The sequence below is a fragment of the Canis lupus genome, chromosome 12 (genome assembly GCF_048164855.1).
Source record: "Canis lupus baileyi chromosome 12, mCanLup2.hap1, whole genome shotgun sequence".
Taxonomy (NCBI): Eukaryota; Metazoa; Chordata; class Mammalia; order Carnivora; family Canidae; genus Canis; species Canis lupus.
Window position 1 is genome coordinate 22,021,023 of NC_132849.1, and position 26,887 is coordinate 22,047,909.

Here is a 26,887-nt window from a genome sequence, read left to right on the forward strand (position 1 = left end):
CATGTATAATACATATACATATTACAAACCACAGAACACAGAGTTGTATATACCATTTTGAGTGCTTCTCATTACTTCCTATGCCAATGTTTCCATCTGGTTTTATTTCTCTTTATCTTAAATAACCTATTCACCATTATTTGCTGTGCAGTTCCACTAGCTGCATATTTATACTATTTTGTTTATCAAAAGAAGCCTTTATTTTGCCTTCATATAAAGGACAGTTCTGCTGGATTTGGAATTTTGAATTAACACGTTTTTGTTTTGTTTTGTTTTGTTTTTTTACAAACTATAAAGATTTGTTTTATTTTCATCTTTTATATTGTTCCTAAAAAAAATGTAGCTGCCTTTCTTATTTTAGTTCCCCTAAATGTAATATATTGCTTCTTTGGGGATGCTTTAATGATATTTTCTTTATTTTTGGATTTTGAAAATTTGACCCTGTCTACCTAGGTGTTATTTTCTTTGTATTTATAATGGTTGGGGTTTATTAAATTTCTTGGATGTAAAATCTATGCCAATCAAAAAATTTGGGGAGTTTGGGGACATTGATTCTTCAAATATATTTTCTACCTTTTTTTCTTCTTTCTCTAATTTCATTTCAACATATACTAGATGGTTTATATAATCACACAGGTCATTGGAAACTTCTAATTGAAAAAAAAATCTCTATTTTTTTGATAATTTCTGTTGGTCTACCTTCATTTAACTGACCTTTCTTCTGATTTTAATCTGTATTTAAATCATCCAGTAAAACTTTAACTTCATATTTTAATAAATTTAACTCTATAACTCCCTTTATTTTAAAATATATTTGCCTTTTTTTTGCAGGAATCTCCTATTTGTTTATTCATTATTACACAAATTTTCTGTAGGTTCTTCAACATATTTGCAAAAGCAATATCATAGTCTTTTTCCACTTATTTTAACATCTGCGTTATTTCTGTGTCAGTTTTTTTTAAAGATTTTTATTTATTCATGAGAGACAGAGAGAGTGTGTGTGTGTGTGAGAGAGAGAGGGACAGAGACACAGGCAGAGGGAGAAGCAGGCATCATGCAGGGAGCCTGACATGGGACTTGATCCCGGGTCTCCAGGATCACGCCCTGGGTTGAAGGCGGCGCTAAACCGCTGAGCCACCTGGGCTGCCCTCTGTGTCAGTTTCAATTGTTGACCTTGTCTATTGAACATAGGTCACTATGTTTTTGTTTCTATTTATGTCTAATAATTTTTATTATGTAGATGACATTGTGAATTGATAAACTTTAGACATTTTGAAAAGTGTTGATTTTGTTCTAACAAATAATGAACTTGGCTGGAATTAACCTAAAAATATTTCTTCTTTTTACCTTATACCAGTCGTTGATTAGTTCTAGCCTTTCAGATTTTGCATCCCTTAGGAAGTTCTGGAAATTTCCCCATATGTTTAAGTTCAGAACTCAAAGTTTTTCAGTAAGGTTATACAAAGGTTTTGGAGTTCACTTTTCTGCATTTTCCTCCTTTCTAATATCCTCTTCTTTACTTTTCATCTCTTCGGGAAGCTCCAACTCTGTTCATGAGCAGTTATGCAGTTACATGACTTCATGCCAACCTCAACCAAACCATGTGGGGAGTTCCTTCTGGATAAAAGCCACAAAACACAGTTCCTGGCCATTACATAGCCCCTCATTCAGTCATCAACTGCCTTCTGGTTTCTGCCTGGTTTTGGAAATTTTCCAATGCCTTCATGTGATCGATTTCAAAATTTTGTTCAGATATATAAATTTTATTTGTAAGAGAATTAGTCTGATATGAGGTAGCCATTATTTGAAGCAGAACTGTGCTAGGTAGTTTTTCTTTAAATATGGATACTGTTTTCATATGTTTTTCATTTACTATTATTATTATTAAGCTTTATTTATGTATTTTAGAGAGAAATAGAGCATGAGTGGGAGGGGTAGAGGGAGAGGAAGAGAGAGAATCTCAAGCAGACCCCACACTGAACATGGAGCCCAACATCCCATCTCATGACCCCGAGATCATGACCTGAGCTAAAACCAAGAGTCAGATGCTTAACTGACAGTACCACCCATGTGTCCCTCCATTTATTATTATAATTACTAAAATAAATATTTTCTATATTTCACCATAAAACATAATTAGATTTTTGACACAATGATATAAAGAGATTTTTGAAATGGCATTGATTTTTTAAATTTATTTTTAAAGATAATTGCTTATTTGTACCTGTACTATTCTGTCCATGGAATTATGTTTCTTTCTCTTGACACTCCCATGAGTGGGAATTTTTTTGAAGTTTCTTGGAATTAATTTGTGTTAGGTTTGAAGCTGGAAACAATTACTTCAAGGTCAAAAGCAGAGACTTTATCTATAGACTGGGTGGAATTCTAGTATGGATATACATTTCTGTAGGAGTCCAAAGTCTACTTTGACAGTCCTAATTATTTTTTAGGATGTTACTTTTTTTTTTTTTTTTTTTTTTTTTTTAAGTACTAGCCAGTATTTGATAATGCTGTGAAAATGTTGTGGTTCTCCTTTCTTCCACTTGGAGAATGGGTAAAGAAATGGCGGTGGTGAGATAAGAACTAAGAACGTAGGGATTAGACTGGCAGAGTAATTCAATATTCAGCATTTCAACAGCTACCATTCTCACTTCTCTTTGTGTTACATTTTTGTAATTCTTTTGGTTATCCAGAGAACCTCCCCAATTCACTGCAGTTGTCTTCTATGAGTACTGGTCTCTAGCTTTCTGGATTGACTTTATCCACATATAGGCAAAAACTTCTCACTGACAGTCTATCTCCCGTCTCATTTGTTTTTATGTGTTTATTTTTACTGTCATTTTATAAGATCATGAGAGCAAAGAGAAACAGACGTGTAGCCACCTTTGATTAATTCACAACCTTCATATGCATCTTTTTGTTGGTTTGAATTGATAACATGGTCAATACCAATGTTGGCCTTTTGAATCAAAACTTTTCAAATGAATCCCTCCTTTTTCAATCCTATGTGCTTGTTTTCTAAAATCCAAATCAAAATATTTTATATATGATCGTGTTAGATTTCATTTTAAGAATTTTAGATACTCTTGTTAACCTTTTAAAGTAATTTCTTACTCTATTTTGTCATTTGAAATAGCACAGCTCCCTCCTGCCAATATGCCATCTGTGATGACATATGGTGCTTTAACTTCTACAGCATGATTTGAAAAGGGTCATTGCATCACTGTCAGCCTGAATCTTACCTTAGATAACTAACCGGAGGCCCCTTTCCTGGTGCAGAGGCAATTTTCTTGCTTTTTTGAATTGTTTCCCTTGATACAATGAGATATTTGTTCAATAGGAAAGAAAGTAAATTTTAATGAATAAATGCCAACCATCTTAAGGTCATTATCTCTATTAAATCTCAAAGCTGTAAAGATATAATATTTTTCTTATATTATGGATGAAGACACTAAAGCAGAAGCAGTTTATGTAATTTTCTTAGGGTTACATAGACAGCAATTGAGAAGAATGAGATTTGAACTCATACTTTATGTCTTCAAAACTCATGATCTTTCCACTGCTGAACTTTAATTTTAGTGTAATCAAATAGCAGAGCTCAGTAATTCCAATTCTTCCTATATCCTGATCCTGGGATAGCCTTTAAGAGAAGTATCTCAATCTGACCTCATTTGTTGTAGTTTCAGAAAGGACTATGTTTACTACAATTAACAAGCTATAAGATTTCTGGAGGTTGACAGTGTTTATTTTAATTCAGTTTCACAAAAATACATAATAGATTCCTATGCTTCCTTTTAAGAAGCTTTTCCACTACCTTTCTCCATTGCCTAGACCTATGTCACACAGTCATATATGAATACAAGGAAGATGGCAACATCTTTTTTAATACTATTTTGTTCATATTCCCAACTTACATACAGCAACTCAACGACAATTTTTATTCTAAGGATTTAGTATATTTTCATTTGTGTATATATCACAATAAATATCTGGTACTTTAGGTTTAAAGGTATTTTAATTTAAATAAGTCATATGCCTTATTCTGTGTCTTCCGTTAACACACCAGCTTATGCTTGTGAGATCCATCTCTTCTTCAATGTTGCATCCTGTCCAGTATTCTGATCACTAAGATTTCATGATGTGTGTCCCACATATGTTCCATTTAAAATCCCTGTCCTTGGAGGAGGGGCAAGATGGCTGAAGAATAGGGTCCCCAAGTCACCTGTCCCCACCAACTTACCTAGATAACCTTCAAATCATCCTGAAAATCTACGAATTTGGCCTGAGATGTAAAGAGAGAACAGCTGGAATGCTACAGTGAGAAGAGTTCGCGCTTCTAACAAGGTAGGAAGACGGGGAAAAAGAAATAAAGAAACAAAAGGCCTCCAAGGGGGAGGGGCCCCGTAAGGAGCTGGGCTAAGGCCTAGGTGAGTGTCCCCAGGACAGGAGAGCCCCGTCCCAGAGAAGCAGGAGCTGCACCAACCTTCCGGGGGTAAAGGGGCTCGGAGCGAGTTGGAGCAGGACCCAGGAGGGCGGGGATGCCCTCGGGATCCCTGGGACACTAACAGACACTTGCGCCCCGGGGAGAGCCCCACACCCCGTGGCTGAGCTCCCTAAGGGCTGCAGCGTGCACGGTGGGACCGGAGCAGCTCGGGGGGCTCAGGCGGTGGCTCCATGGAGGGGGCTGCGGGGCGGGAGCAGCTCGGAGGGGCTCGGGCGGGCTCCGCGGAGGGGACTGCGCAGCCAGAGCACGAAACCAGCAGTGCAGGCTCCGGAGCACAGGGCGCCGGGACACAGCCCAGGATCCGGCCTACCCCCGGGAAAGGGAGAGGCCGGGAGGGCCCAGGACAGCAAGGACACTCCTGCCCCGAGCTGAGCAGATCAGCGGCCCCGCCCCGGAGCCTCCAGGCCCTGCAGACCGAGAGCTCCGGAGTTACTGCGGGGGCTGACTCCAGGGCTGCAGAGCTGGCCCCACCACTAAGGCTGTTCCTCCAGGGGCCTCACGGGGTAAACAACCCCCACTGAGCCCTGCACCAGGTAGGGGGCAGAGCAGCTCCCCCAAGTGCTAACACCTGAAAATCAGCACAACAGGCCCCTCCCCCAGAAGACCAACTAGAAGGACAAGTTCCAGAGGAAGTCAAGGGACTTACAGTATACAGAATCAGAAGATACTCCCCCGTGGTTTTTCTTTTTTCTTTTTGATTTCTGATTGCTTCCACCATCCTTTTTTTCCTTTCTTTCTTTTTCTTTTCTTTTTTCCTTTTTTTCTTCCTTTTTTCTTTTTTCTTTTTCTCTTTTCTTTCCTTCTTTCTCTCCTCTCTTTTTCTCCTTTTCCCAATACAACTTGTTTTTGGCCACTCTGCACTGTGCAAAATGACTAGAAGGAAAACCTCACCTCAGAAGAAAGAATCAGAAACAGTCCTCTCTCCCACAGAGTTACAAAATCTGGATTACAATTCAGTGTCAGAAAGCCAATTCAGAAGCACTATTATACAGGTACTGGTGGCTCTAGAAAAAAGCCTAAAGAACTCAAGAGACTTCATGACTGCAGAATTTAGATCTAATCAGGCAGAAATTAAAAATCAATTGAATGAAAAAAAAAATCAATTGAATGAAATGCAATCCAAAATAGAAGTCCTAACGGGGAGGGTTAAGGAGGTGGAAGAAGGAGGGAGTGAAATAGAAGACAAATTGATGGCAAAGAGGGAAACTGAGGAAAAAGACAAACAATTAAAAGAACATGAAGATAGATGAAGGGAAATAAACGACAGCCTGAGGAAGAAAACCTACATTTAATTGGGGCTCCTGAGGGCGCAGAAAGGGCCAGAGGGCCAGAATATGTATTGAACAAATCATAGTTGAAAACTTTCCTAATCTGGGAAGGGAAACAGGCATTCAGATCCAGGAAATAGAGAGATTCCCCCCCTAAAATCAATAATAAAAATAAAATAAAATAAAAATAAAAGCCGTTCAGCACCTCGACATTTAATAGTGAAGCTTGCAAATTCCAAAGATAAAGAGAAGATCCTACAGCAGCAAGAGACAAGAAATCCCTGACTTTTATGGGGAGGAGTATTAGGGTAACAGCAGACCTCTCCACAGAGACCTGGCAGGCCAGAAAGGGCTAGCAGGATATATTCAGGGCCCTAAATGAGAAGAACATGCAACCAACAATACTTTATCCAGCAAGACTCTCATTCAAAATAGAAGGAGAGAAAAAGAGCTTCCAAGACAGGCAGGAACTGAAGGAATATGTGACCTCCAAACCAGCTCTGCAAGAAATTTTAAGGGGGACTCTTAAAATTCCCCTTTAAGAAGAAGTTCAGTGGAACAATCCACAAAAACAAGGACTTAATAGACATCATGATGACACTAAACTCTTACCTTTCAATAGTAACTCTGAACGTGAACGGGCTTAATGACCCCATCAAAAGGCGCAGGGTTTCAGACTGGATAAAAAAGCAGGACCCATCTATTTGCTGTCTACAAGAGACTCATTTTAGACAGAAGGACACCTACAACCTGAAAATAAAACGTTGGAGAACCATTTACCACTCAAATGGTCCTCAAAAGAAAGCAGTGGTAGCCATCCTTATATCAGATAAACTAAAATTTACCCCGAAGACTGTAGTGAGAGATGAAGAGGGACACTATCTCATACTTAACGGATCTATCCAACAAGAGGACTTAACAATCCTCAATATATATGTCCCGAATGTGGGAGCTGCCAAATATATCAATCAAATAATAACCAAAGTGAAGAAATACTTAGATAATAATACTTATACTTGGTGACTTCAATCTAGCTCTTGCTATACTCGATAGGTCTTCTGAGCACAACATCTCCAAAAAAACAAGAGCTTTAAATGATACACTGGACCAGATGGATTTCACAGATATCTACAGAACTTTACATCCAAACTCAACTGAATACACATTCTTCTCAAGTGCACATGGAACTTACTCCAGAATAGACCACATACTGGGTCACAAATTCCATCTGAACCGATACCAAAGGATTGGGATCGTCCCCTGCATATTCTCAGACCATAATGCCTTGAAATTAGAAACAAATCACAACAAGAAGTTTGGAAGGACCTCAAACACGTGGAGGTTAAGGACCATCCTGCTAAAAGAGGAAAGGGTCAACCAGGAAATTAAGGAAGAATTAAAAAGATTCATGGAAACTAATGAGAATGAAGATACAACCGTTCAAAATCTTTGGGATGCAGCAAAAGCAGTCCTAAGGGGGAAATACATCGCAATACAAACATCCATTCAAACTCTGGAAAGAACTCAAATACAAAAGCTAACCTTACACTTAAAGGAGCTAGAGCAAAAACAGCAAATAGATCCTACACCCAGCAGAAGAAGAGAGTTAATTAATTTTCGAGCAGAACTCAACGAAATCGAGACCAGAAGAACTGTGGAACAGATCAACAGAACCAGGAGTTGGTTCTTTGAAAGAATTAATAAGATAGATAAACCATTAGCCAGCCTTATTAAAAAGAAGAGAGAGAAGACTCAAATTAATAAAATCATGAATGAGAAAGGAGAGATCACTACCAACACCAAGGAAATACAAACGATTTTAAAAACATATTATGAGCAGCTATACGCCAATAAATTAGGCAATCTAGAAGAAATGGACGCATCTTAAAAGCCATCTATGAAAAGCCCACAGCAAATATCATTCTCAATGGGAAAGCACTGGGAGCCTTTCCCCTAAGATCAGGAACAAGACAGGGATGTCCACACTCACCACTGCTATTCAACATAGTACTGGAAGTCCTAGCCTCAGCAATCAGACAACAAAAAGACATTAAGGCATTCAACTTGGCAAAGAAGAAGTCAAACTCTCCCTCTTCACCGATGACATGATACTCTACATAGAAAACCCAAAAGCCTCCACCCCAAGATTATTAGAACTCATACAGCAATTTGGTAGCATGGCATGATACACAATCAATCCCAGAAATCAGTGGCATTTCTATACACTAACGATGAGACTGAAGAAAGAGAAATTAAGGAGTCAATCCCATTTACAGTTGTACCCAAAAGCATAAGATACCTAGGAATAAACCTAATCAAAGAGGTAAAGGATCTATACCCTAAAAACTATAGAACACTTCTGAAAGAAATTGAGGAAGACACAAAGAGATGGAAAAATACTCCATGCTCATGGATTGGCAGAATTAATATTGTGAAAATGTCAATGTTACCCAGGGCAATTTACACGTTTAATGCAATCCCTATCAAAATACCATGGACTTTCTGCAGAGAGTTAGAACAAATTATTTTAAGATTTGTGTGGAATCAGAAAAGACCCGAATAGCCAGGGGAATTTTAAAAAAGAAAACCATAGCTGGGGGCATCACAATGCCAGATTTCAGGTTGTACTACAAAAGCTGTGGTCATCAAGACAGTGTGGTACTGGCACAAAAACAGACACATAGATCAGTGGAACAGAATAGAGAACCCAGAAGTGGACCCTGAACTTTATGGTCAACTAATATTCGATAAAGGAGGAAAGACTATCCATTGGAAGAAAGACAGTCTCTTCAATAAATTGTGCTGGGAAAATTGGACATCCACATGCAGAAGAATGAAACTAGACCACTCTCTTGCACCATACACAAAGATAAACTCAAAATGGATGAAAGATCTAAATGTGAGGTAAGAGTCCATCAAAATCCTAGAGGAGAACACAGGCAACACCCTTTTTTAACTCAGCCACAGCAACTTCTTGCAAGATACATCTATGAAGGCAAAGGAAACAAAACCAAAAATGAACTATTGGGACTTAATCAAGATAAAAAGCTTCTGCACAGCAAAGGATACAGTCAACAAAACTAAAAGACAACCTACAGAATGGGAGAAGATTTGCAAATGACATATCAGATAAAGGGCTAGTTTCCAAGATATAAAGAACTTATTAAACTCAACACCAAAGAAACAAACAATCCAATCTTGAAATGGGCAAAAGACATGAACAGAAATCTCACAGAGGAAGACATAGACATGGCCAACATGCACATGAGAAAATGCTCTGCATCACTTGCCATCAGGGAAATACAAATCAAAACCACAATGAGATACCACCTCACACCAGTGAGAATGGGGAAAATTAACAAGGCAGGAAACCACAAATGTTGGAGAGGATGCGGAGAAAAGGGAACCCTCTTACACTGTTGGTGGGAATGTGAACTGGTGTAGCCACTCTGGAAAACTGTGTGGAGGTTCCTCAAACAGTTAAAAATAGAACTGCCCTATGACCCAGCAATTGCACTGTTGGGGATTTACCCGAAAGATACAGATGCAATGAAACGCCGGGACACCTGCACCCCGATGTTTCTAGCAGCAATGTCCACAATAGCCAAACTGTGGAAGGAGCCTCGGTGTCCATCGAAAGATGAATGGATAAAGAAGATGTGGTTTATGTATACAATGGAATATTACTCAGGCATTAGAAACGACAAATACCCACCATTTGCTTCAAGGTGGATGGAACTGGAGGGTATTATGCTGAATGAAGTAAGTCAATTGGAGAAGGACAAACATTATTTGGTCTCATTCATTTGGGGAATATAATTAATAGTGAAAGGGAATATAAGGGAGGGAGAAGAAATGTGTGGGAAGTATCAGAAAGGGAGACAGAACATAAAGACTCCTAACTCTGGGAAATGAACTAGGTGTGGTGGAAGGGGAGGAGGGCCGGGCGTGGGGGTGAATGGGTGACCGGCACTGAGGGGGGCACTTGACAGGATGAGCACCGGGTGTTATTCTGTATGTTGGTAAATTGAACACCAATAAAAAATAAATTTATTATAAAAAAATAATAAAAAAATAAAATAATATAAAATCCCTGTCCTCACAGAAGAACCAAACTGTATATATATTGTTGTACATACGTGCTTATTGACCCTTGTGAGAAATTCTTTGGAATACATATGCAGATGTAGAATACTTAATTTGACTAGTATCAGATTACTCTCCAGAATGGTAACATCAATATATAAACCTAAGCTGCAGAAGTTTCCCTATTGTCCGCATCATCTGTTGACTGTACCAAGTTTCTAAATTTTACAAGCTTGCTATTTTGGGCAGCCTGGGTGGCTCAGTAGTTTAGCGCTGCCTTCAGCCTAGGGTGTGATCCTGTAGACCCAGGATTGAGTCCCACACCTGGCTCCCTGCATGGAGCCTGCTTCTCCCTCTGCCTGTGTCTCTGCCTCTCTCTCTCTCTCTCTCTCTCTGTATCTCTCATGAATATAAATAAAATTTAAAAAAATCCTTTTTGCTATTTTAGGTTTAACACCCCCTGCTAATTAATTATGTTCTCCTCTTCATATGCTGTTTGTATTAGTCAGGGTTCTCCAGAAAAGGAGTATCAGTAATTTGTTGGATATATATTTATTATGAAAAATTGGCTCACATGATTATGAAGACTGCTAAGTCCCACATAATCTATAAGCCCTCTGCAAGGTGGACACCCAGGAAAGCCAGTGGTATAATTCCTTCCAAGTTTGAAGTCCTGAGAACCAAGGGGGGAGCCAATTATGTAAATCCTAATCTAAAGGCCAACAAAGATGAGATGTCCCAATGCAAGCAGGAAGGCAGGAAGCAAAAAGTCATGAATTCCTCCCTCCTCCACCCTTTATACTATTCAGGCCCTCCCTCAATGGATTGTAGGATACACATTGTGAAAGGCTGTCTTCTTTCCTGAGTCCATCAATTCAAATGCTAATCTCACTGAGAAATATCCTCACAGATACACTCAGAAAAAAATCTAATCTAGGAACACCAAGGCCAATGAAGTTGATATATAAAATTAAGAATCACTGTCGGGATCCCTGGGTGGCGCAGCGGTTTGGCGCCTGCCTTTGGCCCGGGGCGCGATCCTGGAGACCCGGAATCAAATCCCACGTCGGGCTCCCGGTGCATGGAGCCTGCTTCTCCCTCTGCCTGTGTCTCTGCCTCATTCTCTCTCTCTCTCTGTGTGACTATCACAAATAAATAAAAAAAAATAAAAAAAAAATTAAAAAAAAAAGAATCACTGTCTTTAACGTTTTGTTTTTTCTCTGAAGTTTTCAACTTCTGTCGATTTTCACTGATAGTCTTGCCTTTTTTAATTTTTAATTTGTTGATCTTTATATTTTCAGATGCTAGATATTTTCTTGTCAGATTTAGAAATGTAAATATATTCTCTAAAATTGTTTTTAATATGTTAATTTAACTGAAAGAAAGTACTTAATTTTAACATGACACTATTGAATAAAAATACTTAATAGTAATACCATCAAAGTCTTCCATCTATTTTGCTTTACAAATGTTATTTTGAGTTTTTTACTTAAAAAAATGTTTTTATACCCTTTCTTTTTTCCAGCTTCCAGAGTCTACTTGCATTTCTTGTTCATTGCTCATTCTTCATACAAAGTACTTTACTCCAATATCTGGTTTCATCTTCAACTCTTTTTTTGAAATGGATGTTCTGTATCTCTCTTATAAAAAGTCTTATGATTACATTGGCTTGACCTGAATAATCCAGGAATAATCTCTGAAATTCAGGATTCTTCATTAATCAAATTTGCACCATTACAATGTAAAGTATCATACTCACCAGTTCCAGATAATAGGCCATGGACATCTTCTCAGGACCATTATTCAGCCTACCATACATTTAGAGTAAAAGATTACAAAAAGTTTTATACTATAAAATGCCTAGCATAAGAAAGCTCAAGTCAATATTTTAATGCTATAAATGAGACTTCAGGAGAATAAATATTACCAGGGAGAAAAAAATGTTAAATCATAGAACAATCAATTTATGAAAAATATATAGCCCAAATGTATATGCACTCAATTATAGACCATTTCCAAACATGTGGAGTATGTGCTAACCAAACAAAAATTGGAAAGAAGCAAATTACCAATTATATTTAGGGATTTCAATATTTACTTCTAAGTAATTGGTATTAAAATTAAACAAATTTAAATTAATAAGGTAACTTAAGATATGGTTAATTTATGTTTACAATTATTTAAAATTTTCTTAACTTTAATTGCAATGAGAATTAATTAGGAAAAGTAGACTTAAAAGAATATCCACCAACTCAACCTAATTGATATTTATAGAACATCCCCATTTCAAAAATCAAGATCAGGTAGGAAATTCATTAAGGAATTTTATGCTTCAAACATTAGAAATAAATGTTAAAGTATATGTAACTAAAGCTAATAAAAATATAATATTTTATGTAATAATTTAAAGTGGTTAGAGAGAAATTTATAGCTTTAAAGCTTGTATTAGGAAAAATGTAAAGAATACGGTGATCTATATTTCTAGAAATTGGAAAAATGAAGTGAAATTAAGACCAAAGGAACTATATTTAAGGGGATTATCAAAATAAAAACAAAAATAGGAGAAATAATAAAGAGAATCAATGGCTTCTAAGTCATTTCTTCAAAAATACTAGTGCAATTTATGAACCCTACCCAAACTGACCAAGAAAAAAATGAGAAGACACAAATTACCAACACCAGGAAAGAAAGAGGAGAGGCATCAATATCAGTCTTACAAATACAATGATAATAAAGACATATTAATAACTTTATGTTGAAAAATTTACAAACATATATCAAATGGAGAATTTCTGTAAAAAAATCTAACTTCAAAGCTTTTTCAAGAATCGATCACCTGAATAGCCTTATATGCATTGAAGCAATTGTATTTGATGTTGTGTTTTTTTTTAAAGCGCCCAAAGAAAAATTCAGAATGAGGCAATTTCAGTTGTGATTTCTACCAGTGTTTAAAAAATTAATTTGAAATGGGGATCCCTGGGTGGCTCAACAGTTTGGCACCTGCCTTCAGCTCAGGGCGTGATCCTGGAGTCCTGAGATGGAGTCCCGGGATGGAGTCCCGGGATGGAGTCCCGAGATGGAGTCCCACATCGGGCTCCCTGCATGGAGCCTGCTTCTCCCTCTGCCTGTGTCTCTGCCCCCCTCTTCTCTCTCTCTCTGTATCTCTCATGAGTAAACAAAAGATTTTAAAAATTTTAATTTAAAAATAATTTTATACTAAAATGGAGGACAAAGGAAAATTCCACTCATTTTATGAGACCAGCATTTCTCTGAAACCAAAATTAAAGAAAAATAAAATCAGGCAGACACATGACAACAAAGATAACAAACCAACAAAACTTTATGACACTATCCCTCATGAACATATATTTTATTTTTTTAAATTTTTTATTTATTTATGATAGTCACAGAGAGAGAGAGAGAGAGAGAAAGAGAGAGAGAGAGAAAGAGAGGCAGAGACATAGGCAGAGGGAGAAGCAGGCTCCATGCACTGGGAGCCCGATGTGGGATTCGATCCCGGGTCTCCAGGATCGCGCCCTGGGCCAAAGGCAGGTGCCAAACCGCTGCGCCACCCAGGGATCCCTGAACATATATTTTAAAATAATTTTTTAAAGTTAGGAAATATAATCCAGCAACATAAGAAAAATAATACACTATGACCAAATGCAGGTTACTCCAAGATTAGATATTAGCCCATAATGTATTTCTATTACAATTCACCAGAATGGATAAAATGAAAGATACATTTCCAAGTATTGTTATGGAAGGTACAGTCATTTTGGAAAATTATTTTATGGTCTATTTTAAAATGAAACATGACCTGTATGAGATAGTATCTCACTGCAGTTTTGATTTGCATTTCCTTAATGATGAGTGATATTGAGCATCTTTTCATATGTCTATTGGCTATTTGTATGCCTTCTTTGGAAAAAGGGTTTATTGAGGTCCTTTGCTTGTTTGTTAATTAGATTTCTTGTTTTTTTTTTTTTCTTTTTTATATAAGCTGTGTAAGTACTTTATATATTTTGGATTTTAACCTCTAACCAAATGTATGATTTGTAAATATCTCCTCACATTTGTTTTGGTGAGGATATAGAGAAAAAAGAACTTTCATATACTGTTGGCCGGAATGTAAATTGGTACAATCACTATAGAAAATAGTATAGAGTTTCCTGAAAAAAATAAAAATAGAACTACCAAATGATTCAACAATTCCACTTCTGGGTGGAAAGAACAAAAACATCAATTTGAAGAGTTAAGAGATAAATATACCCTATGTTTGATACAGCATTATTTACAAAACCAAGATATGGAAGGAATTTAAGTGTCCATTGGTAGATGAATGTATAAAGATGTGTATATATATAAAATGGAATATTACTCAACCATAAAAAGAACAAAATCTTGGCATTTGTGACAACATGGATGATGCCAGAAGATATCATTAAGTGAAATAAGTCAGGAAAAGATAGACAAATACTGTATGATTTCATTTATATGTGGAATCTAAAGCAAAACAAAGGAACAAACAAAACACACAAAAAACAGAAACAAACATACTCATAGATACAGGAAAATAAAACCTATTGACTTCTGAGCAAAATAAATGAAGGGGATTAAGAGGTACAAAATTCAGTTACAGAGTAAATAAACCACAGGAATGTAATGTATAGCATACAGAACAGTCAATAATATTGTAACAACTGTATGGTAACAGAAGGAAAATAGACTTAACATGAGGTCATTTTGTAATGTATAAAAATATCTAACCACTCTGATGTGCACCTGAAACTAATAGGATATTGTACGTCAATTATACTTCAGTTAAAAAGCAAAACAAAACATTATTACTTATATGATCCAGCAATTCCATTCTTATATTTAAACAAGATAAATAAAAGAACAATGTGTTACACAAAGATTTGGAATTTAATTCCATAGAAATTTATTTTAAATTATATAAATTATATAAAAACGTAGGTGAATATATAAACACATTTTAGTATAACTGTACAATAGAATAGTACTCAGCAATAAAAATGAAAGATACCCTGATACTTGAAAGTACATGGATGAATCTCAAAACTATTATTCCAAGGAAACAAAGGTAGAGTAGACAATATATATTTTCACTTATATAAAACTCTAGAAATGAGAAACCTAATACACAGGGGAAGAAAACATATCAAACACTGACTTGGGCCATGAGTAGAATATTGACCAGAAGGGGCACAAGGAGATATTTTGGAGGTGATGGAAATATTCAACACAACCTTGGTAATGTTGTCAGTCACTCAGATTTATACATTTGCTAAAACTCACCAATGTAAAGAGTATTTTACTCACCAATGGAAAGTAAATTTTATCTAAAAAAAAGTTTGTATTTAAAAGATAACATCATTTTTTCCACTTTATAGTGTTCCTTTTCTCATTCAGGTTTTGGATCCATTTAGGCTTTATATGTTTTGTTTAGGTATGTCATTTGTTTAGGTCAGATTCAATTTTATTATCTCCTATATAGATCTTTTATATGCTGCATTGAGATCTTCCCTAGATATCTTACTGATCTGTAATTATTTGAATAATATCTAAATTTTTTCCATATTGTCTAAAATTACTTTTGTACAAAAATGAGTTATCTAAGTAAATCTTGTTCAATAAACTTATGGAATTTGGAAAAATGTGATGCTTATTTGTATTAAAGCATGTTTTAGTTTTCTACTCCTGATATAAAAATCATCAAAATCTTATTGGCCTAAAATAGTATCAGTTTATTAACTTATAGTTCTAGATGTCAAAGCCAAACTCCGTTTCCCTGGAGTAAAATAAAGGGTTTAGTGAAGAATCCATTCCTTACCATTCCCCGGTTGTGGAAGCTGCCTGCATTCCTTGGTTTAAGGCCCTTTCTTCCATCTTCAAAGACGACAGTACAGCATTTTCTCTCACTCTGACCTATGCTTTCTTTTTTATATAATCTCTCATGCTCTGAATGAGACCATCCTTCCCTTTGATAACGACCCTTATGATTAAATTGAGCATACTCAGATAATCCAGGGTAAACTCTTCATCTTAATATTATTAACTTAATTCTATCTTCTAAGTTCCCTTTATCATGTCTAGTAGCATATTCATAGGTTTCCAGGGATTAGAAGTTGGACATTTTGTGGGGCCATTATTCATCTTAACCACATTTACATTGTAGTTAAATAATAAGAGTTGTAGTAAATCCATGTAGAACATAAATAAAAAGTTCTGTGAGTCATAAAAGTAGTTACTTCTCTTTCTTACTAGTTAAAAAAAATATTTTGAATTCATGAGTGTTATGTAACTACAGGGAAAGCTTCATAGCTATTTAATTATTTTTTAAAGTGAATATTTGGAAAACTCAGTACTTTGTAATCAGTGACTACCTTCTCTAAAACATGACCATAACTTTCATATCTTCTAGTTCCATGACACTGAGGTTGCTAAATGTGTAATCCTTTCTTAGCTCTCCATTTGCATCCTCCCATGCTTGAGGCATCCAGAATTTGTGTGTCATAAGAAATAAAAATATGTCAGAAAAATTTAAACTAAACTTTGGAAGGTTCTGACTACTAAATTACTAACTTATAATTACTTATACAAATCATACAATATCTATGATTTTCAGTTTCTTCACTGTGAAATTAGGATGATTTTTATGCCTAACTCTTACCATATATAAGAGAATCAATACATGATGATAATTTACAAAGTGCTCCACAAATGCAAATTATTACTGATATAAAAATGAGCTTGTAGGCATATTTATGCTGCTGAAGAAACATATATACTGGTAAGAACTTTCTGAAGGGATGTTTGTTATTTTCCTTTTTGGCCACAGATATTGTAAGTAAAGTGGACAAATTCCTAGAAAAACGGAAATTATCAAAACTGGCTAAAGAAGAAATAGAAGATTTCAACAAATCTATAACAAGGAGATTGATTCCATCATAAAAACTTTCTGAAGGGTAAAATTCCAGAACCATTTAAACATTTAAAGAATTAAAAATTCTTATCAAATCCTTTCAAAAAATAGAAGAGGGAGAAACACTTCCTACCTTTTTTTCTATAAGGCCAGAATTACCCTGATATCAAAGGCAGAGATATCATAATAAAAGAAAATTATAGAATACAGAACCTTTATGAATACAGATTCAGCAATACTCAACAAAATGCTAGCATACCAAACCCAGCAGCATATTAAAAGAATTACATACCACAAACAACCGAGATTTACCACAGAGGTAATCTTCATGATTTTAGACTTTGCAATGTATTTTAAATACGACCAGAAAGCACAAGTGAGAAAAGAAACAATGCAGCTGGTAATTGTAATTGGGTTGACACAAACTTACCCAACACATCAATAGACTATATATATATCTCAAGTGGATTTTCACCTGTCACGTGGCAAACTCAAGGACCAGTATAAAAATGGAAAAACAGCTGAACCACATTCAGTGATTGGAAAGGTTAATTTTGGCTGATGGCTGCCTCAGTGATTTGGAACATCTGTGAAATTTATGCTATTAATGCTTTTGATGTGTCTGATTCCCAGGAGCACTCATAAATTAGGCAAAAGCCTAACATTATTTTTGATCTTGGAGTATAAGTTTTCTAAGAGTAAGGTAATTAAGAGCGCAAGCTGAAATCAACCTGTTTTATAATCCTTTCTGGTTTCACCAGCCATTGTGTGATCAGCTATTGTGTATTAGGCAATTACTGAAACACTGGGCTTCAGTGTCCAAGGAGATAACACCTCTCTTAACAGATTTGCTGTGAAGGATAGGAGTTATAAAAGCCTTGCTTAGTTACTGGCACAGAGTGAGCATGAGATTCAGTTCTGTTCTGAATGTACCTCTATCTACAAAATCAGGATAATAGTTCCTTTAATTGTTGTGATGGTAAAGATGACATAATCTACATGAAGGCACGTTACAAGGTTTTAACAGATTCAGAAATGGTAGCTCACACTTTTCAGCACCTACCATATTCATGTAGTTTAATGTATGAATCAATAATGTAAAAATTTGTGAGTAGGAGTCTGAAAAGACAAATATTATCAATAGATTTTAGTGGTTGGAGAAGAACGTAAGACTAGACAAAACCTGAGCACATATGCTGATATTTGTGACTTGAGGTGATTATTACACATTTATTCCATGAACACATGGTTGATTTTCAAGATATATGTTTTGGAATTTGTGCAGGGATCAGTAGAGCAAGAACTGTGTCCTGATTATTTATGCATCCTTTGTTCTTGATGGGCTTCCTCAGAGATACCTCAATCTTCTGACACAATTTTTTTTTGCTTGTATACTATACTTCAGCTTAGCACTGCTCTTGTTTTCCATTTTTCAGTAGTCATAGCCTAACTGCCATTAATGATAGCTAAATCGCTTTGTCAATCTCTTAGGTAGGTACACATACCATCTATTTAGTTCAATACATAACTTCTCTCTTTCTTGATTCCAACTCCACCTGTTCCAGCCAATCAAGAGCTCCATAGACTCCTTTCATTTATCTGAGTGAATGTTATAAAGTAAAATCAAGTTGTAGTAGGTTTCCTTCACACTCTTTCTCCAAAAAATTAACTTGATGGGATAGGGGAAGCATTTTTTGGTCTTCAATTATTTACTGATTTTGTGTTTCTTAAACCCTTCAGTTTACGTTTTTGTCGTAACAAAAAAGGCAGAAATACTGTACAACTTGAGAAAGTTATTTAACTTGTCTATGTTTCAATTTCCTCATATATAAAATGGGAAAAAATAATAGCTTTTACTTCTTAGTGTTGTTTTAAGTAATAAATGAGTTTATATTTATAATAGTTAAAATAATGATAGAGTCTAGTAAGCACTATGGAAGTGTAACTAATTATTATTATGACTTACCTTAGTATACTTCCTATGATGTCCTCTTCCCCAACTGCAGCCACCTATCTGTATACCATGTATGTGTGTGCATGTGCATATATGTATGTTAAAACCACTAGATACAAATAGAAAAGATCCTCTCTTAATTACTCATTCATCTGAGAATGGGCTCATCAACCCTGCCCAAGTGAAGAGAGACATTGAAGGCTATTCAAAATCAATGTAAATGTCAACACACTTAGACAAATGGCCAACCTTCCTTGTGATAAGCACAATGAACAAATCAATGAAACCCATTAGAAGGTACTTAAGAATAATAAATTATAAGAGATAAATAACATGTCAGTAATGGTTTGGCCCTGAGACCTCGAACTGAAAGTGTCAGAATTGGAAACAACTCTGATATTCTCTGTATAATCTGAGCTTTGGCAAAATATATGAATCATTTTTAAAAGATCAAAACTTCTCTATAGGACGTGTATTCGTCAATTTGCAGGTAAGTATTCCTAACTGTAAACTTGCTTAAGCATGGGGTGAGAGCACTATCCTGTCTGCAAATGTGATCTCCCATCATTTCACCTCCTGTTTATAGTCCTAAATGAGAAAATTCTGAGTCAGAAGACCCAAACTATATTACCAGACATGTCTAAGCAACACAGAAAGTTGTCAAGACCTAGTGGTTGAGAAAAAGTTAGTATTTCATTTTAGAATACATGTTTACTCCTAGTTATTTTCCTATACCCATCTTTATCAGTGTGCTTATAGTAAAAGATCTATTAGAGTTTGGGGTCAATGGAGGACTGGCTACAACTTTGGCTGATTGGAAAGGACTTAAATAGTTATTCATACTTATCTTGTTAAAACCTCCAGGGGAAGTTGCATTTCAACAAGGGATGAAACTTAAATCACAGAAGTGAATCTGTAGTGTTATAAGTTGAGGCGTCAGAGAGCAAGTCAAGGAGAGGAAGGTCTGGCCACTTTCCCTGAAATCACATATTTTATTCAGGTAGCACTTTTCTTTCAATAAGGCTAGAGTAACTCTGTTTTTTGTATAAAAATGTTGTCAATCTGCACATAGCCTTCTGGAATTTTGTACCCAATTAAACCATCTGTTGATGCCCTGGAGCACACCCATCTACAAATTTCTGAGCTAATGATTTGCTCAGTGGTTTCAGTAAGATTTCTTCCTCAAGGACAGTGCCTTACGCAGTTAAAAAGCCTAAAAGAAACTGTTAGAGTGGAGAGAAGTGTAAAAATATGTATTTTTTATACTGTAGAAGGGTCAGTGTCAAAACAAGTGTAAGAAAAGTAGATTTGCTCAGCTCAGCAAGTGAATGTTCTCTTCATGGCATTTCCAAATTTACCAATTTAAGGAAAAAAATCAACACAGTCCTGAGATGGGATTCTCCATTTCATTGTAGAAGCTGCCTTCTCTGACAGTCATGAAGAAGAGGTCATGTAAAGGCATCTTCAAAAGTGGTCAGGTTCTGCTTATTGATATAAATTTATGATGCTCAGGAAGCAGGTGTATGATGGAGAAATTGTTCTTCAGCTTTTTTTGTGTATGAGTGTCCTGGAAAGACTTATTGAGAAAAATGGTGAGAGAGAGGGACAGGGAAGGTGTGAAAAGAAAAAGAAAAGAGAAAAAAGGTGAAAGAAAGGAGGATAGAAATAAAAATAGAAAGTAGAAGATATAGGGAAAAGACTAGGAAAAAAGAATTGCCCTTTTATCAAATTACTAATTTAAGTTCTTGTTGACCTAGGGATTGTAATATATTTGTTAAGATAACATTCATCTTCAATTTAGACTTAAGTACAATATCTTTTTTTAAAAATTGAGGTATAGTTGACATACAATGGTGGATTACTATCAGGTGTACAATATAGTGCCTTGACAAGTTTATCCATTATGCTATGTTCACCACAAGTGTAGCTACCATCTGTCCCCATACAACACTATTGCGATACCATTGACTATATTTCCTATGTTGCACTTTCCTATGACTTACTTATTCCAAAACTGAAAGCATGTACCACCCATTCCCCCTCACTCATTTTGCCCATCTCCTTTGACAACAATATCTTTTCATAAATGTTTACAAGTATACACCCTTTTAACACACAATTAATTGCAGGAAATTACTTCTTAAAGACAGCTTTTCTATAAACCAACTATTTAGCCTTACTATTCTTTTTGCCAAGATTAATGATATCTGAAAGTCAGTTCATGGATTGATTCACTATTGCCATAGTTAGAAGAAAATTTTATCACCAAAGAAAAATTTTCAGCATCAAGTTAGAAACTTATATAGACATTTACATAGACTTAAGTTTACAAGTAAGTTTCAAAGCATATGCCAACTCTCAATAATAGGTAGTAGTTGCCTCAGTGTTGAGTTGAGAGGGAGCCTGAGGTCAAGGACAGGCACAGCAGAAATTAATGACAATTCTTCGATGAGCGTAAGTGGGGAGTTTTATCACAGGTCCCAGGTAATTGTGATATGTTCTAGCATTGCATTCTCCAAAAGAGTAGTCACTAACAACATGTGGTTATTAGGTGCTTGACATGTGGCTAGTCCAATTTGAGACAAGCTGTATGAGTCAAATACTCACTAGAATTCAGACCTAGTATTCAAATCATGTAAAATATCTCTTAAAATTTTTATAGTGATTACGGGTTTAAATGCTTTTTGAAAATGTGACTACTAGAAAATTTAAAACTACTGGCTCACATTATATTTCAATTGGGCAGGACTGGTCTAAAAAATCAACTCAAACGGTGGTCCTACTGCATGTCAAACACATACAAAACTAATATTCTTTCATTTTTTTATGTGGATACTATACAATAATATACTTTGTTAACTTTTTGTGTGCCAAGATTTGAGTACAGCATATAAAAAAAGATACTTAATATTTTCTAAGCACTTATGATGTCCCACAAAGTATATATCAAAATCCCATTGATAAATGAGGAATCGGGCTTAGTGTGCTTAAGGGAGTACCAAAGTTGACAGTCTAATAAGCAGTGAATATGTGATCCAAATCCTGGTAGTCTGTCATAACTGCTGGGCTAGTCTATGAAATGTGTATATGCATTCAATATTATAACTGACTCTAGTGAATTTTTAATTAAATATTTCAAAGTGGCACAACTCAAGTAAATCATGATTCTCATTATGTGGTATCTGGTTTGTAAAGGACTTTAGGATGTCGTACAAATACTTCACAAAGGACTATAAGAAATAAATTTCTGTTGTTTACAAGCCACTAAGTCTATGTGGTACTTTGTTGTAGTGCCTCAAACTGACTAAGACAATCACTAATGATTCTGGTTGAGTGCAGGCCTCTGTAACCCTTGTTTTGGGTTAAATATAACATATAATTTATGCTATAAAGAATTAAAACTTTTTTATTTTAGCCTTTTCCCCCTAAAAGTTACCTCTAACTTTTCCTCTTACAGCATATCTCACTGATCATAATCTTCATAAGTAAGTTAAAATTTATAAGCATTAATTATTTAACTGCATTTGCATATAGGTGAGTCTTCAGGATCATCAAAATATATTAATGTTAGCATATTTGAGTGAAGGGACAAGTATCTTTGACAAAAGGCAATGGATGGGGCGTTCAGCTAACAGAACAGGCTAACATTCTATCTTCTCTTAGAGTGACAATCTCTAAATTTCTCTTCTCACCTCTCCCTCTCCCAACCACAAACACACAGAGGTAGTTCAGTTTGTATATCCTTCTTGTTCTTGCCTCAGATTTATTTTGAGTTGGTGCACATGTCCAGTGGGGCTCATGATTCAGTACTTTTTAGATAATAGTATATGTGTCAAAACTACAGTGGTTTAAACCCTAAAATAAACTATGTCACATTCGCTCACTCATTTTGAGGTAACTGCATGGTTAATAACCAGAGGTGTTTTTTTTTTTTAAATTGCTTATTTACCACAGATTTATTAACTACAGAAGAAAATGTCCAATATAAAATATATCTACCTCATATAAGCTTCTTCTAACACACTAATTTGAGGTAGGGAAGAAAGGCCACAGTATGTATATTAAACTCCTAGGTGGGTCTCCATGATGGTCGTATAGACATAAATGCACATTGTCTCCCACAAAGTGGTCTAGGTCAACACTGCAGAGTAGACTCTTCAGCAAGATCACACCCTTCTTCCAGGACACTTAGAGAACTGGTGGGATATCACTGTAGTAGGAGTAAATGTCACAGAGCTATGAAAGTTCAGAGATTTAAAACTTGGAAAACTTGAATATGTTGATCTTAGATTGGTATGGTTTGGTGTTGATAAAGGTGCTACGGTTGCAGCTGGGAGTCAGACTCAAAATTCATCCACACAAACACTCTAAAATGTCTAGACAATATTAACCTCTCTCCAGAAAAAAGTCCCATTCTGGTTGATTTTCTGTTCTTCTTTTTTTTTTTTTTCTTTTTTTTTTCTTTTTTTTTTTTTTTTTTACATTTTGCCATCTATCTTTTTCTCCCATTTTTCAATAGATCACACACTCTTTGAACAGTTTGCCCTCTTCAAAATCTCTAATTATTCTTATACCAGGTTCCTTTATTCTATATAATTGTTACTTAGGTTAGACTTGAAATATTATAAAACAAAACAGATAGTAAATCTATAATCCCAATAGGTTGTACAAAACTAAATTACTCAAATCCGTTACATGTCTGAAAATGTAGAGATGTCTCTATTCTTTATTGGTATATATTTTCCTCAATCCTCATTGTTTTTTTTTTTAATATTTTATTTATTTATGACAGATACAGAGAGAGAGAGAGAGAGAGAGAGGCAGAGACACAGGCAGAGGGAGAAGCAGGCTCCATGCACCGGGAGCCCGATGTGGGATTCGATCCCGGGTCTCCAGGATCACGCCCTGGGCCAAAGGCAGGCGCCAAACCGCTGCGCCACCCAGGGATCCCTCAATCCTCATTGTTAAAAATATTTTTATTTACCTCTGATGTTATAGGTATTTATATATGACGACTTAAACTTCAGTGTTCTCAGTAACTAGATTTCTGGAGAGTTCTACAAGAGAAAAACTAATCTAACTTTCAAAGGAACTAAACTATATTTGGATACAGTTTGATCTAAAAAAAATTATTTATTTATTTATTTGTTTGTTTATTTATTTGTTTATTTATTTATTTATTTATTTGTTTATTTATTTATTTAGAGAGTGTGGGGAAGGGTAGAGGGAGAAGAGAGAATCTCAAGCAGGCTCCATTGAAAGCACAAAGCCCAGGGCTCAATCTCACAACCCCAAGATCATGACCTGAGCTGAAACCAAGAGTTGGAGGCTCAATTGACTGATCCGCCCCCACTTTGACTTTTAGCACAGTTTGCAAAAGGAGATTATTTATCTGATGTTGGTGATTGTACATATTGTGTGGTTTGAGAAATACAAGGACAGAATTCCTCACCAAAAATAAAAAATGCCACTTTTATGCCATAATCTGAGGAATTATAGTATAAGTGATTTTCTTTTTTTTTTTTACAATTTATTTATTTTAGAGAAAGAGAAAGAAAGCGTGTGTGAGAGCAGGGGGAGGGGCAGAGGGAGAGGAAGAGAATCCCAAGCACACTCCCTACTGAGCATGGAGCCCAATTGGGTCTGGATCTTAAAACTCTGAGATTATGACCTGAGGCAAAATCAAGAGTCGCTTAACCAAGTGAGACACCCAAGTGCCCCCAAAGTGATTTCTCCACTTTGTGTTAAATATTATATTCTATGGACTCTAATTTTTTTTTAATTTTTTGTTTAATTTTTATTCATTTGTGATAGTCACAGAGAGAGAGAGAGAGAGAATGAGGCAGAGACACAGTCAGAGGGAGAAGCAGGCTCCATGTACCGGGAGCCCGACATGGGACTCGATCCCGGGTCTCCAGGATCCCGCCCTGGGCCAAAGGCAGGCACCAAACCGCTGCGCCACCCAGGGATCCCTATGGACTCTAATTTTGAAAACAAAATCATTTATCAGGTTAGGGGAGTTTGTTTTCTGTACAATAAGAAGATTCTAAAATGGATGAAAGTACTCTTGCATATCAGGAAAGGGAAGAAATAAATACATTTGGGAACTGAAAGGAGGTTCTAGGTCGTTAAACATAATCTTCTCCATTTTGCATAAGGAAAGTAAAGATGAGTGAGGAAATGGTTTGCTCCACCTTATATATTTGCCCTAATACATGCCAAGAATGCATTGCTTTCTTGGGCTACTCTGGTCCTTTGCCACCTTAAATCTTAAAAAACGTGTTGAAAGTGGGATGTTAGTAAGTATAACCTTTAGCTACCAGGGCCAGTATTTTTAAAGATCTTTCTAAAATATCAAATTGCAACTAATTGAGAAAAACATATAACTTTACATTTTCTTCAGTAATTTGTGTTGATAGGCTGCTTCCACTCCCCTTTAAGTGAACTGATTTATGCCTAAACTGTGACTATCATCATCAGCTATTTTTCCTTTCCTATGACCAGTTTTATCTTCACAGCACCCTTATGTTTAACTCCTCAGTAAACATAAAACAGCCATGGCCAGTTGGCTACAACCCTGCTATCTTATGCCTTAGCACCTAAAGAATTCTGTTTTCTTCAACTTTCATCTCTGCTGTAGATAAGAGAGTAGGAGCAGAGGAAGTAAGACAATAGTTATATCCATACTCCAAAAAAACATGATCACAAAAGAAGATGAAAACTTTGTGAGTTGACTTTCTATTCTTGCATGCAATTAGCCTAAAATTAAGTAATTTACTCTGTAATTACTATAAAACCAGATGGCCTTTAAAACTGAGGACACTCTTTTTTTAAAAAACACTTTATTTATTTGACAGAGAAAGCATAAGCAGGGAGAGGAAGAAGCAGACTCCCTGCTGAGCAGACAGCCAGATCTGGAGCTGGATGCTAGGACCCAGGATCATGACCTGAGTCAAAGGCAAACACTTGACTGACTAAGCCACGCAGGAGCCCCAACTGGGGACACTCTTAACATGAATGAGTTCCATTCAAATTTCTTTCCACTTGCAAAGTCTATATTAAATTTATACCAGAAATCAGATACTGTAATGGGAACCAAGGCTATAAAAAATAAAAAATTGAGTGCCTTCTTTCAAACTTTACACTTAATCTGTAGCCCAAATATGAAAAATGTTGGGCACACTCTCTAACACCTTGGAGAAGGGAAAAATGCATTTTCTGACACTCCCCACAGAGAGACATTTAAATTTTGTGTTCTATATAGCCCACATAGAAAAGAAACTCACTTGTACGGAAAATCAAAGAAACCAATCACTATTTGACACAATTGGTTCAAATGGAGGTTTGGAGACATATCAGCCCTCAGGGTGTCTTAGTCTTCTCAAGCTGCTAAAACAAAACCATAAACTAGATGACTTAAAAAACAGACATTTATTTCTTACAATGTGGAGGCTTGGAAGTCCAAAATCAAGTTGCTGGCAGGTTCAGGTCTTAATGAGGACCCTCCTCTAGATTTGCAGTTGGTCACCTTCTCACAGTATCCTTACATGGGAGGAGGTATAAGAGGCAGGGAGAAGGACAGGATACTTTGGTCTCTTTCTCTTCTTATAAGGACACAAATCCCATCATGTGGGTTTTACCTTCAGGACCTCATCTAAACCTAGAACTTCTAAAAGGCCCCATATCCAAACACTATCACTTTGAGAATTGGGCTTCAACGTACAATTTTGGAGTGACAAAAATATTCAGTTTGTAACAAAAGGGTCTACCTACAATATAAGGCAATCCTTAAGGTGCCACACTACAGTTAGATATAAAAAATATGTTTCTGCTAATTCAAAGGTAATTTAAATGATAATCCAAAGAAAATTTAAGAACTTATCCCTCTAGCCTCCTTATCCATCCTGAGAGTATCAAGTGATTGAAAGTTGAAAATCTGGAGAGGACTTATCCTGCCGCCTTCACATAAAACTTAGGGAGACAGCTTTAACAACTATGACGTGTAGACATGCATTTGACTATTTCAAGGAAACTGCAGTGATATTTTCCTGAAGAACGTGAAAAGCACCAGCTGGGGATGAATGAGTAGGGAAGAGCTGGTTTAAATGTCTACAAAATCCAAAGAG

The 26,887-nt window shown here is 36.0% G+C and overlaps 1 long non-coding RNA gene across 10 annotated transcripts in view; it reads right to left on the reverse strand.

The window, feature by feature from the left end:
- The window catches only part of LOC140601279 (uncharacterized), a 62,857-nt gene that overhangs the window by 10,382 nt on the left and 25,588 nt on the right, over nt 1-26,887 (reverse strand). For 8 of the 10 annotated variants that reach the window (XR_012004308.1, XR_012004315.1, XR_012004311.1 and 5 more), the window contains 2 exons: nt 11,618-11,666; nt 3,243-3,311 (listed from right to left, as the gene is read on the reverse strand). The exons of 1 other annotated variant lie outside the window; for it this stretch is intronic. This is a non-coding gene — a long non-coding RNA (uncharacterized lncRNA). The remainder of the gene's footprint in view (nt 1-3,242; nt 3,312-11,617; nt 11,667-26,887) is intronic. One more of the 10 variants, XR_012004309.1, reaches the window with a different exon arrangement.